This window comes from Prionailurus viverrinus, chromosome B1 (genome assembly GCF_022837055.1).
Source record: "Prionailurus viverrinus isolate Anna chromosome B1, UM_Priviv_1.0, whole genome shotgun sequence".
Lineage (NCBI taxonomy): Eukaryota > Metazoa > Chordata > Mammalia > Carnivora > Felidae > Prionailurus > Prionailurus viverrinus.
In genome coordinates, this window is record NC_062564.1 from 79,534,744 (window position 1) to 79,549,159 (window position 14,416).

The 14,416-nt window shown below is 38.7% G+C and overlaps 1 protein-coding gene across 1 annotated transcript in view; it reads right to left on the bottom strand.

The window, feature by feature from the left end:
* The window catches only part of ARHGAP10 (Rho GTPase activating protein 10), a 330,784-nt gene that overhangs the window by 58,103 nt on the left and 258,265 nt on the right, over positions 1 to 14,416 (bottom strand). The window lies entirely within an intron of this gene.

A 14,416-nucleotide genomic window follows, 5' to 3' on the forward strand; every position in this document is an offset into this window, starting at 1 on the left:
TTTTATGGAAGAAGCTCATCAAGCAGTGGGGGTGAAAGGGAAGAAACAAATAGAGCCCCTTATCAAATTCCCAAGTCAGCTAGAATCATAAAATTATTTTGTGTATTCATTTCTGCACTTCAGCACTGAAATCTGAGATTTAAATTACTTCCTCTTTCATTAAATACATTTAACATTTAAAAGCACGTACTAGGTAGTAGGCTTTCTTTCTGTTTAATATTCTTACAACTTTTGAGGGAAGCATTGTTCCCCACATGAACATGTGATATAAACTCAAATGATAAAAGCTCAAAGATTAAACAATTAATCCAAATGTCCAGTTTGAAAATGGCAGAGTTGGTATCTTTGCTCTCAGTTCTGATTCCAGAGCCCCTACTGCTAGTTTAAAAAACAAACAAAATAGAATCGTTAGGGGGAAAAAATCACCAACTATAATGTTCTATATCTGTTTAAAAAGAGTAAAACTGGAGATTATCTGTATAATTTCAGATTATCTTTATAAGAGATTCTCTATGTAAGACTCACCATCATTGTGCCATGATTTCCTAGATGTTTCACGAACACATCACTTTGTATATGCATCTACCTTATTTGCCAATGCACAAGACTCAAGTTCCCAATTACTTTTGTTTTTTAACCTACAAAGCTATGTTCTTATGGTTCTCTCTGAAACACCAGAAATAACTTTTTTTTTAATATTCTTTTTAAGTTTAGGAGAGGAGGAAACAATAAACTGTTTACTTTACAATTTTGTCCTGTTTCCTGGCCATCTGATTCTAGAAGTTACAAATTTACTTATCTTGTTCTACTATGGCCAAGATGTGTGTCATCTTCGACTATAATACTGACTTCCCAATTCTAGAACCACTGCATGGATGCAAATTCCTTTGCTGCCCAGGTCTCTTTCCAAAGTCTCTTGACTCTCCTAACTTCCCTAGCATCTTATTACCTTTGTTGTAGGGCAGATGAACTCATCTTCAACAGTACTAAAAGATCAAGTCTACTCAAAACATTTGTTTCAGGGTAGAAAGTGTCTTCACTGCACCTACGTATTTTACAACAAAGAAAAACTCAAACCAGACAAGACAAAGACAAAACACAAAACTCCACACATAGATATGTCAGGTAGATAAGCACTTATTCAGATCTACTAAGTGTTAGCACAAACACAAGTCTGGCACCACTGTTAAGTCACAGATTCTGCAGACTCAACAGACTCACCAAGACTCACATTTATGCCCGTGGGACTCAGCCATACATATAAATACCTCCCAGAGTCCTTCATGCTCTGCTACCAGGGGCCACATATGGAAATGATTGGGCCACTTCTGCCAGAAATGCTTTGTAGATAACAGGAAATAAAAATGGTCTCTGAAAATTTTGCTTTAATACCCAACTCAAACCTTCAGCATTTGATTCAACTAAGTAAACAAATAATATGGTTAAAGGAAATTAAGGGGGATGAGATAATTTTTTTTTACATGTTTCTACAGGAGAATCCACTGGTCTTTACTGTGATAGGGAGATTACTAATATGTGTGCATACTCCCATCATCTTGAATAATAATAGTTGCAACTACTGGGTAGTTGAAATATACCTGACATATTCCTATGACCAACTGGTTGACCTACGAAGATTTGAACCCAGATTTCCTGATTCTAGTGTGGATGTCTTGGTCAGTGTGTTGCCCTGTCTCCAATGTTACCCAATCACATTAAGCCCCATTCATACTCTGTCCTCTTTGATGGTGGCCTAGCTCACATAACTATACTATCCATAAACACAAAGAGATTTAGCCAGAAGATGGTTGGAAACCAATGCCTACTCCCCTTAGTGAACATTTAACATACAAGGAGGGACAAAAATAAAATTTCCAATCTTCTTTCCACAATATTTAGCTACGAAATAGCCAAATATTCCTTTCAGCTCCAGAGTCTATAGTGTGCTTAGACAAACACTCATCACCTTAAGGTTATATGACTCTAAGTTGGCACCAAGGTAGCATGAACCTTCCATCTGTAACATAACTTTAGAATTCAGCTACTGTGTGAACAGTACAAAAGAACTCTGAAAACTTTCCAGCTGTCTGTCTTCGAATCAGCTCTACCCCATGACTAAATATGGGTCTATTACAGAAAATTTAACTAGAATCGATAATAGGGACTGACAGTGAAATACCAGTTAGGTTCAGTCTAGACGCTGGAAATATTCTAAGGCTTCATGTTTGTTCTGGTTCATTAAAACTCAGACTCTCAGAGCGAAAAGTATCCTACCTATCACTTAGGCCAAGCCCTTTTCTCACAGTTGAACAAACCAAGGCCCCTGTGGTTAAAGATTTGCTCATATTTATACCACTAGTTAGTGGTAAACTCAAGCTTTATTCCCAGACCAAGGCCTCAATGCCAACTGCTATTTCCCATCTGGCTGGCTCTGAACCTTTCTTTCCAAATACTATTCTTTATGCATGTGCCTCCTCATCAGGGGAGATTTTGCTTAATAGCTGCAACTCCTCGAAGTGCTTTCATATGCATTATCTGATGCAAACCTCAACACTTAGATCTGTGAGGCTGACAATGGACCCTGCTACAAGGTTTTGTTCAGAGTCCTCCTGCTACCCATCAGCCTGAGGCTCCTTCCATTATGTCACAGCAGACACTGAGAAGGGCAGCCAGGAAAAATGGGATGGGAAAAGGAAGGCAGGAGACGTTCTCAGTCCCAGCCTATTCATCCTACAGGCTCAGGCTTTCACTATGGCCCTGACTTACCATGAGCTTTTTGAAAAACAACTTCAATGTTGCTTTACAAACTCCCTCCCTGCCATAACCCACCCCTCCCCCCCCCCAAAAAAAAATAAAGCAAAGCAAAAAGTGTACTTTTTGGAATTTATCAGACTGCTAGGGTTCATGTTTTTCTTCCTTTCCAAGCTTTTAGCTTTAATTTCTAGAGACATTTTCAGACATCTTCCCAACTCCTAACGGCGTATACCGCATTAATTTCTTCAGCACTCCATGTGCTGTAAAACATACATAGAGTAATACATAATTGACTTTAGTTTTTATTACTTCAAGATTTTAGTAAATGACAACTTTTATCTACCAAACAGTATATAATGAAACACACCCCAGAACTACCTACCCTAAACCATGGGTGTTTTCAGTGGCATTAACTGTGTATGCAACATCAGTGCCCTGGTATTTCCAGTGTTCAACAAAAACTGACAGAGGTAATAATAATAATTAACAACTCTGATACATCGGTAAGCAAATGGCATTAAGTAAAGGTTCACGGGCTCACTAAACAGCTTTCTCTCTAACCAATTCATAAGGTAAACTCCTGATTAAGCTGAAACTACATTGCTCTTACAGTCACGGTGTGAACATACATTCCCAGTTATAAAATGCTGTGTTTTCTGGTTTGCAAACCCTTAAAAACACTCCAGGTGCAGTTGTATCAGTTTGCACCTGCAAACATTTGGGAAACACAAGCATACAACCTTCTAAAGTCAGAAGAATACATTTTCCCAAACACAGCTGTAACTTTGACTTTCAAAACCCAAATGTCTACAAATATTCTTAACTAAATAAAAACCCAATGCCTACCTAAAATTTTTTTTTTCAATTTGTCTTTTGCTCACATACAAAAAGTTTACATTACAGTATAAAAGCCCAGAATAAAAATAACTCCTCCTCTAATTTCGGTGTAGAACTTCTTCCAATTTTTTTTGTTCTTTTTCACCCTTTATCTTCCCAAAACTTTTCATTCCCTTAGAAATCACTTGGTCCTGGGGTGCATGGATGGCTCAGTTGCTTAAGTGTCCGACTTTAGCTCAGGTCGTGATCTCACGGTTCGTGGGTTCAAGCCCCGGGTCAGGCTCTGTGCTGACAGCTCAGAGCCTTGGAGCCTGCTTCAGATTTTGTGTCTCCCTCTCTCTCTGCCCCTCTCCCCACTTATGCTCTCTCTTCCTCTCAAAAATAAACAAACATTAAAACAAAAATTAAAGGGGGGCGCCTGGGTGGCGCAGTCGGTTAAGCGTCTGACTTCAGCCAGGTCACGATCTCACGGTCCGTGAGTTCGAGCCCCGCGTCAGGCTCTGGGCTGATGGCTCAGAGCCTGGAGCCTGTTTCCGATTCTGTGTCTCCCTCTCTCTCTGCCCCTCTCTGTCCCAAAAATAAATAAACGTTGAAAAAAAAAAAATTTAAGGGGTGCCTGGGTGGCGCAGTCGGTTAAGCGTCCGACTTCAGCCAGGTCACGATCTTGCGGTCCGTGAGTTCGAGCCCCGCGTCAGGCTCTGGGCTGATGGCTCAGAGCCTGGAGCCTGTTTCCGATTCTGTGTCTCCCTCTCTCTCTGCCCCTCCCCCGTTCATGCTCTGTCTCTCTCTGTCCCAAAAATAAATAAAAAATGTTGAAAAAAAAAATTTTTAAAAAAACAAAACAAAAATTAAAAAAAAAAAAATCACTTCGTCCTGACAGTAGTACAGAGGATCGGAACACAAGAAGCCTACCATTTGCAGTCCCCAAAGGCCTGGGGATCCACAAGGAGAGACTTCCACAACACAAGACTAGCTCTAGCCATGACAAGAAGCAGGACCCTCCCCGAATGTTACCTGTGAAACTTTATACCCAATATAAGTAAACATATTCAGAACTCACTGACTCATCATTTTATGAACATTTCAAGGTGAATGACATTTTTCTTTTGGAATACAAGCTATGACCCCTCCTCGTTTAGTAGGCCACAATGACCATTTCCCTAGAAAGAAAGAATAAGCCATGGATCTATTTATTCTCTAAGAGGAAATGTGTGAATTTTAATCACAGTGAAGAAAACATCTCCTGAAGGCATGTATATGATTGTATTTATCAGAATCATCTAAAACCTCAAGTATGTGTGCCCCCAGGTATGGCCTACATATTTAAGAAATAGTGCAACACACTTTTTTTCCTCCATTTTAATGCTCATAAAAATGAAATGCCTAGGGGCACCTGGGTGGCTCAGCGGGTTAAGCATCCAACATCTAACTCTTGATTTCGGCTCAGGTAATAATCTCACAATCATGAGGTTGAGGCCCATGTGGGGCTCTGCACTGACAGTGTGGAGCCTGCTTGGGAGTCTCTCTCCCTCTCTCTCTCTCTGCCCCTCCCTCTGCTTACTTGCTCTCTCTCAAAAAAAAAAAAAAAAGTAAAAAAAAAATGTCTAAGCAAAACCATGCTTTGAAGGTGGTCAATGGTAATTCTTTATGAGAAGCTGCATGGTGGGGCGGCAGGGGATATTTACCAGCCTTCACATTAAATCAATAGCTTTAGGGGTGCCTGGGTGGCTCAGTCAGTTAAGCACAGACTTCGGCTCAGGTCATGATCTCACAGCTTTTGGGTTTCACAACCCATGTGGGGCTCTGTGCTGACAGCTCAGAGCCTGGAGCCTGCTTCGGATTCTGGGTCTCCCTCTCTCTCTGCCCCTCCCCCGCGCGCACGCGCACGCGCTCTCTCTCTCTCTCTCTCTCTCAAAAAATAAATAAATATCAAAAAAATTTTTTTTGTTAATCAACAGCTTTAAATTTTATAGGAATAGTTTGGTAATAATGTAGGGGTCAGGGTACTGATCTCCCTTCTCCCATGCAATCAAAAATCCACATAGAACTTTTGACTTTCCAAAACCTTTAACTACTAATAGCCTAGTATTGACCAGAAGTCTTACTGATAACAGTTGATCAACAAATATTTTGTGTGTCATATGTATTATACATTGTATTCTTAGAATAAAGTGAGCTAAAGTAAATGTTACTAAGAAAATCATAAGGGAAATACCATACTGTATCTTAAAAAAAACAAAACCATGTGTAAGTGGAACTGCACAGTTGAAACTCATATTGTGCAAAGGTCAATTGTATAATTTATTCATGTTACAAAAGTGATAACTAACACATTACAGTCCTTGTAGAAGTTCCGGTAAACTCAAGGGAAAAAAACCTCTTTAAAGAAGATAAAAACCATCCATCATCCCACACACAGGAACATTTCTGTTAAAATTTTAATGACTATTCTTCAGAGGTTTTTTTTTCCATGTAACATTTGTCTCATTTTATTTTATTATTTTGGAGAGAGAAAGAGCGTACAAATGGGGGAGAGAGGGAGGGAGAGGGAGAGGGGGAGGGGGAGGGGGGGGAGGGGGAGAGGGAGGGGGAGGGAGAAAGAATCCCAGGCAGACTCCATGCCCAGCGTGGAGCCAGATGCAAGGCCAATCCCACGACCCTGGGATAGTGATCTGAGCAGCAATCAAGAGTCAGATGCTCAACTGACTGAACCACCCAGGCGCTCCACATTTATCTCATTTTAAAAAAGTTAATATAAGATTGTAAAAATATATGGACCACAGTCTCCTATAACTTGCCAGTATTCAGTCCATAGTTACACATGAGAGGTGGTGACCTCTGGCACAGACATCTGTTAGGAATAAGTTTTGGGCAAGATTCGATTTCTAAACACACTGGGATACAGCTAGATTTCACCTCCTAATTAAACGTTTCTAATTAGCAATTTAGAAATTATCCATGTATAACTTTAGGAATATTCCAAGCAGCTCAATATTTAGACCTTCACCTGCCAATTCAAATCTCTGTGGAAGTCACACATGCTGGCTACAAACACCATCTCCTTCAATATGCACTGCACAATTCATTTGAATAAGACTTAAATACGATAAAAGCATAATCCTTACCTAGTTCTTGCACCTTCAAAGGTGAGGCTCAAAAGGTTAATGCTTATATTTCTGAATTACACATCCATTTGGAACTTGCTAACTCTCAGTTATTATAGCTACGTTTGAAGTACAAAGGCGAAGATCTGCCTCAATTGATCTCACTTCTCTTACCACCAGTTTTGACACAAATGCCTTAAGTGCATTCCTTTGATTGGAAAGAAGGAATAGGATAAAACAGCAACAGAACCACATACAGAGAACAGAACCTCTTCATGTGTATTTCTGTTGACATTCTAATAATCAAGTGCTTGTTACTTATATCCGCATAAAATGTTTAGTACTTGTCAAATCGGGTCATGCAAGCTTATCTTTGTCACAAGATTATTCAAGAACCCAACACTGTCTGTCATCATTATATGTTTATTTACTCGGAGATGAGTGTATTATGTTTACGATTTTTATGTAATTTAAATTCCAAATCATAAATGTAGAGGAGTCATCAATGAATACTATCACTAAAGGATAAAAGTCTACTGTGGAACAGGATTCTTAAATATTCTCAGGCTATCTCCCAATGGATCACCATTAATGACAAAGAGGAAAAAAAAGCTATTTTTACAATTAAGAAACCTGGCAGTCATCACTTCTGGCAGTTTTAAAATACAACCACAAATTCATGGACACTCTTCCATCTATGTCTCTTCCCCTTGAATCTGGGCAGGCTCCTGACCTTGCCAACCAACAGCATATGCATTAGTGATGCTAGAGGAATGTGGATACTAGATTATAAAAGGTCCTACCATGTCTGCCCTCATGGATAGAACACTCCCTTAGGCTGCCATGCTGTGTAAGGAAGCCCAAGCTATGTGAAGAAGCTTGTGTAGGAGATTCTGCTCACTCGTCTCAGAAGAGCCTTGCCTCTGAGTCACCCTAACCCAGGTACCAGATGTAAGTACAAAGCCTCCAGATGATCCCAGCCCGTAGCCATTCAAATGTCCCAGCTGGTTTGCTTAGAATAATCAAGATCATTTACCTCCCCAAAATACATAACCTGAATGTAACCATGAAGAAAGATTAAAATTAAAGATCATTTTATAAAACAACTGGTCTAGACTTCCAGTGAAGATGGTGGAGTAGTAGGATCCTAAGTCCACCCCATCTCACAGACAACTCAACTCAAAAAGACCCACATGAAAGCAAATAAGCCAGAAAATGACCCAAAGACTGGCAGAACAGACTTCACAGCTAAATGTAGAGAAGAAGCCACATTGAAAAGGGTAGGAAAGGCAGAGATATGGCCGGGAATCAAATGGACCCACAGGACTGTCCACAAGAGGAAGAGACATGATGGGCATGGAGAGGTTAGAGGACTAGACCCCACCACACCAGGTACCACAGGCATGGGGAACACACACTGGGAAAAGGAATCCCTGTAACATTTGGCTTTGAAAGGGCCTGGCTTCACAAGTTCTTACAATTGGTGGGGCTTAGCATCTGGAACTTTAAAAATTGGTGGGCTCAGCTCTGGGAGGTGGAGGGTGAGGAAACTGAGTTCCCAGCCTTAGCACAACAAACAGCCCTGCTGCGATACAGCATAGAAGCAGCATTTTGAAGAACACCAGGCGTATACATGAAAGAAATGTATTTACTAATCTCAGAGCAAGTGCTGCAGAGGGAAGAGATCTTTGGGAGACATCTCCAAGAACAAAAGAGCTACTGGCATACCCTCCCTGCTTCCCAGTCCAGGTATACAGACACTTGCTGGAACCAGCACAGGGCCAACATTCTCCACCTAGCTTGCTAAAAGCACCTCCACCCAGTGCACTTCTGTGGATATACTCCCCCACAACCCGGCTGGCCTCAGCAGGAATTTTCCCAAGCTGCTGCAGGCCTTCTCCCACTGTGCACCAATGTGGACCTTGCTGCCATTGTGCACCCTGCCCCCATATCATCCTGCAGCCCTGCCCCCTCCAATAAACCCTGGGCCAGAGCCCATCCAAAGTGGTGCCATATAAGCCTGGCACTGGGCAATCAGCCCTGACAGTGGCCAACACCACTCCAAAGCGACCCCTGACCAGGGAGAGGGGAAGATTACTACATACACTACTCTAACTGTGGCCTGAGTAGTGGGCTAGGGGCAGACATTACATCTAACTGCAGGATACATCCACCAACAAAAGCTTCACAGGGGACAACTCAGGGAAGGTGCCCTGTAGTTTGGTGGTACTGTATCTCTGGAAAGTGCATGGGCTGACTCAACTCAAGCCCAAGGCAGCCTCAGACTGGCCCACTAACAACACAGGTACAAAACCCTGTCCACAAGGGGATGACTGTATTGAACAAAGGCAAATCAGCCACAATAGTAGATCACAAACAACACACATAGGATGCACTCATGAAGCGCCAGGTCCTGGTGAATAGCAGACATTGCATTTCAGGGCACTACAGGACCTCTCATTCATAGGCCATTACTTTCAACAACAGTAGACATAACTGACTTGACTAAATACACACAGAGAATTAGACAAAATGAGGACACAAAGGAATATGTTCCAAGTGAAAGAACAGGAAAATCACAGCAAGAGACCTAAGGAAAATGGAGACCTAAGGAAAATATCCAATAGAGAATTTAAATTAATAGCAATAAAGATACTCACTGGACTTGAGAAAAGAGTAGAAGACTTCAGTGAAACCCTCAACAAAGAGACAAACATAAAACAACCAATCAGATATGAAGAACTCAATAACTGAAATTAAAAAATACAGTATAGGGAATAAATAGTAGACTAGAGGAAGCAGAAGAACAGATCAGCGACCTGGAGGACAGAGTGATGGAAAGCAATCCACCTAATACGAGAGAGGAAAAATAATAATAAAAAATGAAAATAGACTAAGGGAACTCAGTGACAACATCAAGGTTTATAGCATTCATATAATAGGGACCCTGGAAAGAGAATAAAGTAAAGGGGGACAGAAAACTTATATGAAGAAATAATAGTTGAAAAATCCCAAATCTGGTGAAGGAAACAGAAATCCAGATCCAGGAGGCACAGAGAGCCCCCCAACAAAATCAACCCAAGGAGGTTGACACCAAGACACACAGTAATTAAAATGGCAAAAAGTGCTGATAAAGAGAGAATTTTTAAAGCAGCAAGAGAAAAGAAACAGTTACATACAAGGGAAAGCCAATAAGGCTATCAGCTGATTTTTCAGCAGGAACTCTTCAGGTCAGAAGGGAGTACCATAATATATTCAAAGTGCTAAAAGGAAAAAACTTGCAACCAAGAATTCTGTATCCAGAAAGGCTATCATTCAGAATAGAAGGATAGAGAGTTTCCCAGGCAAAAAAATTTAAAGGAATTTATGACCACTAAACAAGCCCTAAAAGAAATGTTCAAGGAGACTCTTTGAGTAGAAAGGAAACACCCTAAGTAGGAGTGTGAAAAGTGGGATGCACAAAGCAGTAAAATTAAATATATCCACAAAAATTCAGTCAAGGGATTCACAGAATAAAAGGATGTAAAGTATGATACCATATACCTAAAACATGGGGGGGGAAAGAAGAGTGAAGAATGGGTTCAAACTTAAGCAACCATGAATGCTTATATGCACAAGATAGAATGCTTAATATAGAATATAGAATGCTTAATATAGAATGCTACATGCACAAGATGTTATATGCAAACCTAATCAAAACCACAAATAAAAAACCAGTAATAGATACGCAAACACTAAAGACAAAGGAATCCAAATATATCACTAAAGAAAATCAACAAACCATGAAAGAGTGCGAGAGAACAAAGTAACAGAGAAGAACAATAAAAACAACCATTGAGCAAGTGACAAAATGGCTACAAATACCTATCAATAATTACTTTGAATGTAAATGGACTAAATGTTCTAATCAAAAGACAGAGTGATAGAATAAACAAAAAAGCAAGACCCATCTATATACTGCCTACAACAGACTCATTTCAGACCTAACAACACAGGCAGATTGAAAGTGAAGGGATGGAAAAGCCTTTATCATGCAAATGGAGGTGGAAAAGAATGCTGAGATAGCAATACTTATATTGGACAAAAGAGCCTTTAAAACAAATACTGTAACAAGGGACAAAAAAGGACACTATATAACATAAAGGGAACAATCCAACAAGATGTAACAATTGTAAATATTTATGCACTCAAAATGGGAGCACCCAAGTTTATAAAGCAGCTAATAACAAACATAAAGGAAATAATAAATAGTAATACAATAGTAGTAGGGACTTTAACACCTCATTTACATGAATGGATAGATAGACCAGACAGAAAATCAACAAGGAAACAATATCTTTGAACAACACATTGGACCCCATGTATCTAACAGATATATTCAGAATATTCAGTCCTAAAGTAGCAGAATACACATTCTTTTCAAATGCACATGGACCATTCTACAGATCAGATCACATATTAGGCCACAAAACAAATCTCAACAAAGTCACAAAGACTGAACTTAGACTGTGCATCTTTTCTGATCACAATGCTATGAAACTAGAAATAAACCACAAGAAAAAATTTAGAAAAAAAAAAACACATGGAGGTTAAATAACATGCTACTCAACAATGAGTAAGTCAACCAAGAAATCAAAGAGGAAATCAAATAATACGTGGAGACAAATGAAAATGAAAACACAACACTCCAACATCTTTGGAATACAGCAAAAGCTGTTAAAGAGGGAGGTTTGTAGCAATACAGGCCTACGTCAAGAAGCAAGAAAAATCTCAAACAACCTAATCTTACACTTAAAGGAACTAGAAAAAGAATAACAAACAAAACCACAAACCAATAGTAGGAAGGGAGTAATAAAGACTAGAGCAAAAATAAACAAAATAAAAACTAAAAAAAAAAAAAAAATAAAAATAAAAAAAAAAAATAGAACAGATCAATGAAACCAGAAGCTGGTTCTTTGAAAAGATCAACACAACTGATAAACCTTTCGCTAGATTCATAAAAAGAAACAGAGAGAGAGGATTCAAATAAACAAAATCAGAAATGAAAGAGGAGAAATAAAAACCTGACACTCAGAAATACAAAGGATTATAAAAGAATATTATGAAAAATTATATGCCAAGAAATTGAACAACCTAGAAGGAGTGGACAAATTCCTAGAAACATATAGCATCCCAAAACTAAATCAGGAAGAAGAAAATTTGAACAGACTGAATACTAATTACCAGAAATGAAACTGAATCAGTAATCAAAAAACTTCCAACAAGGGGCACCTGGGTGGCTCAGTCAGCTAAGGGTCTGACTCTTGATTTTACCTCAGGTCATGACCTCACAGTTCATGAGTTCAAGCCCCACATCAGGCTCTGTACTGATAGCACATAGCCTGCGTGGATTCTCTCTCTCTCTCTCTGCCCCTCCCTGTTTGTGAGCATTCTCTCAAAAATAAGTAAATAAACAGTTAAAAAAAAAAAAAAAAAAAAAAGAAAGAAAGAAAAACTTCCAACAAATAAAAGTCCAGAACCAGATACCTTCACAGGTGAATGCCAAACATTTAAATAAAAGTTAATGCCTATTGTTCTCAAATTATTCCAAAAAATAGAAGGAGGAAATCTTCCAAATTCTATGAGGTCAGCATTACCATGATACTAAAACCAGATAAAGATACTACCAAAAAAAGAGAACTACAGACCAATATCTCTGATGAACACAGATGCAAAAATCCTCAACAAAATATTAGTAAACCAAATCCAACAATACATTTTAAAAAGTCATTCTCACACACATACACACACACACACACACACACACACACAATCACCACGATCAAGTGGGATTTATATCTAGGATGCAAGTGTACTTCAATATTCACAAATCAATACACATAATACATCAACAAGATAAAGGATAAAAACCATAGTATCATTTCCATAAATGCAGAAAAAGCATTTGGCAAAGGACAACATCCATTCATGATAAAATCCTTTACAAAAAAAATTGGTTTAGAGGGAACATATCTCAGAATAAAGGCCACATATGAAAAACCCACCACTAACATCATCCTCAATGGTGAAAAACTGAGAGCTTTTCCCCTAAGACTGGGAACAAGACAAAGATGTCCACCCCTACTATTTTTATTCAAGATAGCACTGGAAATTCTAGCCACACCAACCAGACAACAAAAAGAAGTAACAGGCATCCAAATTAGTAAGAAAGGATGAAAATTTTCACTACTTGCAAATGATATACTATATATAGAAAACCCAAAAGACTCCACCAAAAAACTACTATAACTGATAAATGAATTCAGTAAAGTCACAGGATACAAAATCAATACACAGAAATCCATCCACTGCATTTTTATACACTAATAATGAAGCAGCAAAAGGAGAAATTAGGAAAACAATCTCATTTAGAATTACACCAAAAATTATAAAATACTTAAGGATAAAACCCAACCAAGGAGGTGAAAGACCTGCACTCTGAAGACTACAAAACATTGATGAAAGAAATTGAAGACAACACAAATGGAAAAAATATCCATGTTTGTGGATTGGAAGAACAAATATTTTTTAAGTGTATTATCCAAAGCAATTTACACATTTAATGCAATCTGTATCAAAATATCAACAGCATTTTTCACAGAACTAGAATAATCCTGAAATTTGTATGGAACCCAAAAAAGACTCCAAATAGCCAAAGCAATCTTGAAAAGGGAGAACAAAACTGGAGGTGTGGCAATCCCAGATATCAAGATATACTACAGAGCTGTAGTGATCAAAACATTATGGTACTGCCACAAACCTAGGCACATAGATCAATGGAACAGATAGAGAGCCCAGAAATACTCACATGATTATACAGACAATTAATCTTCAACAAAAGAGGCAATATGCAATGGGAAAAAGGCTCTTCAACACATAGTGTTGGGAAAACTGGACAATTACATGCAAAAGAATGAAACTGGACCACTTTCTTATACCATACACAGAAACAATCTCAAAATAAAGATCTAAATGTGAGACATGAAAACATAAAAATCCTAGAAGGGAGCACAGGCAGTAATTTCTCTGACACTGGCAATAGCATTATTTTTCTAAATATGTATTCTAGTAGCAATGCAAACTGGTGCAGCCACTGTGGAAAACAGTAAGAAGGTTTATAAAAAAGCTAAAAATAGAGCTACCATATGATCCAGTAATCCCATTACTGGGGTATTTGCCCAAAGAATACAAAAACACTAATTTGAAAAAATTTATGCACCCCTATGTTGACTGCAGCATTATATATAGTAGCCAAATTACAGCAGCAGCCCAAGTGTCCATTGGTAGATGAATGAATAAAGAGGTGGTATATAAATGCAAAATGGAGTATCATTCAGCCATAAAAAAGAACATGGATGGATCTAGAGGGTATAATGCTAAGTGAAATAAGTCAGAGAAAGACAAATACTATAGGATTTCACTCGTATGTGGAATTTAAGCAACAAATCAACAACAACAACAACAACAACAACAACAACAAAATAGAGACAAACCAAAAAACAGACTCTGAACTATAGACAGAACTAACTAATGGTTACCAGAGGGCACGTGGTTGGCGGATAAGTAAAACAGGTGACAGGGATTAAAGAATACACTTACCATGATGAATTCTGACTAATATGTAGAAATGTTGTATCGCTATATTGTACACCAACCAAAACTAAGAGAACACTGTATGTTAA